The 2,501-nt window shown below is 36.3% G+C and overlaps 1 pseudogene; it reads left to right on the top strand.

Annotated features, from left to right (window-relative positions):
• Positions 1 to 1,518: 1,518 nt before the first annotated feature.
• On the top strand, positions 1,519 to 1,636 carry LOC111744714 (annotated as a pseudogene).
• Positions 1,637 to 2,501: the final 865 nt, after the last annotated feature.

The following is a 2,501-nucleotide window of genomic DNA, read 5'->3' as shown; positions in this document are numbered from 1 at the left end:
TTCAATGAGCCCTTTCTTCATACCACTCTGGACACTTTTTCTTTTTAAATTTTTAACACAGGCACTGTTATTATTTCTGTTTTACAAATTAGGGAACCAAAATGTGTTAAGCAGTTTATCTAAGACCATGCAACTGGAAATTAAAGCTGGATCTGTTATACTGCTTGTCTCACCAGCCTCAGTTCTGTCCCCAAATTTCTGCTGGTCACAGCCTCACTCAGCTCAATAGGATCAAGTAGAATTGTTGAGGTCTTTGGTTTTCTGGTTCCGCTCTAGTATCTGAAGGTTCGCCCTCATAGCACAATGGCCTGCAAAGAGTGACAGCTTTTACAAGTGCCCACCGTCACCAGAAACAGAGCGCAGTCTCTGGTACTCGAAAATCTGTGTGTACAATGATACATGTCATCATCAGCCATGTCATCAATTACTTAACAAATATCGGCTAAGTGCTCTAGTGCTATTCATTACATTTTAAAAAATCAAAAAAAATTTTCAATTATGGTTGACATTCAATATTATGTTAGTTTCAGGTATATAGCATAATGGTTAGACATTTATATAACTTAAGAAGTGATCCCCCAATAAGTCTAGTACCCCTAGACATCGTAATAGTACATATCGTAATAGTACATATTACGATATTATTGATTATATTCCCTGTGCTGTACTTTACATCCCTGTGACGATTTTGTAACAGCTAATTTGTACTTGTATTAATCCCTTATCCTTTTTTGCCCAATCCCCCAACTCCCTTCCCACCTGGCTGCTACTACTTTATACGCTCTGTCCTGAACTTTTTTAAAATCAGCAGAAACCGGTTTCTCCACAATGAATACTGCCACCGTGTGATTCCCTTTTGTTTTGCGATGGTAATCAGTTCTGGCTAAAAGATGCTCTCAGTTTGATGGAGACTAGTTCTCAGATTTGTAGGCACTTGGTACAGAGATAAGGTAAAAGAATATATAAAAGAGCTACTTTGTCATTAGGGTTAACGTCCAACTTATACTCATACTTTTTTGTAATTCAATATATATGTGATGCTCTCAAGACACTATTATTAAAAGCAATTTATCCACATGGAAAAAAAAAGAAGTTCAAGCACTGTTCTTTTGTTGTATCTAGATAGTGTCTTGTTTACAAATACAGAGAACCAATAATAATTAATATCAGTGCTAAAATTTTTATAGTTCTTTATGGCTTATAAAGTAAACCATGGAATCATTACAAACCCTCTGTGAGGTAGGGATCATCTACAATTTTTTAGAGATGAGGCGACAAAAGCTTAGAGGAGTTACATTCATTAATTATTCATTCATTTAGCAATATGCAGAATGGCACAGTGTCGGGATCACAGAATTTGGAATCAGACCAAACTTTTAATTCCATTTCTGGCTATTTTAATAGCTGTGTGATGCTGGCCAAGTTTTTTAGCCCTACTAAACTTCAATTTTCTTATCTGTGCTTTGCGGCTAATCAAAGCATCTACCATAGGGCTCTAGTTAAGAATTAAATAGGATCATCTACGGCCATGCCACCCTGAACGTGCCCGATCTCATCTGATCTCAGAAGCTAAGCAAGGTCAGGCCTGGTTAATACTTAGATGGGAGACCACTAGGAATACCAGGTGCTGTAGGCAAGGGAAAAAAAAGAAAAGAATTAAATAGAATAATTTATTAAGCACACTATTTAGAACACCTTTGTTTCTCAATAAAAATAGTGGCTTATATTGCTGTCATATTATTATTACTGCTTTATCGCCTAAGTGCTGGGCATTGTGACAGGTACTGGCGATCTAACAGTAAAAGACATAGTCTAGTGCACTTGTATAAATATTCCTAACTAATAGATAGAAGAGAGAACACATGTTTTCTGCTTCTTAATTCTCAAACCAATTTAATTTTAAATGCATTAATCTCGTTGCAATGAAAAAAATTGAGAAATTCAAAGAAATGCAAATAAAAGCTAATTAGGAAAATGCTGGTGTCTCATCAGTCGTTTAAAGTAAAAATGTTATTCCTGGGTTCTGGGCAGAATCTTTTTTCCTTCAAGTAGAGGCCAATGTGATTTCTGGCCTATGAGCCTGAGTGCAATAGAGCTTGCTTGCACTGTGGCCAGTTGATCCTTTTCGCAGGAACATTACAGATTTAGAAATTTCTCAGGCAGATGTTGAAATCCAGACTGAAGAATTTATTAATGATGTATTGCAAAGACTATTCATCTTGAATAAGATACCATGTTGCAAACTGTCTTGCTTAACAGGATTAAGGTGTAGTTATGGTTGCCATAGAAACAAGACTAAATCCTTCCTTTAATATGATCCTGGAGATCTCAGACCTGTAAAATATGCCATCGACTGTCAAAACATTGCTTCTGTTAACATATGGAGAGTAGCATTTATTGTTTCATCAAGCTGTCCTTGTGTGGCATGATGCACTGGAAATTCCAGTCAAGATTCTGATTTTCACAAAGAAACTGCATCTTCCTCAAATGTTCCATTTCAC

Source organism: Pteropus vampyrus, unplaced genomic scaffold (genome assembly GCF_000151845.1).
Source record: "Pteropus vampyrus isolate Shadow unplaced genomic scaffold, Pvam_2.0 Scaffold139, whole genome shotgun sequence".
NCBI lineage: Eukaryota > Metazoa > Chordata > Mammalia > Chiroptera > Pteropodidae > Pteropus > Pteropus vampyrus.
This window is presented reverse-complemented; position numbering and strand designations above follow the sequence as displayed.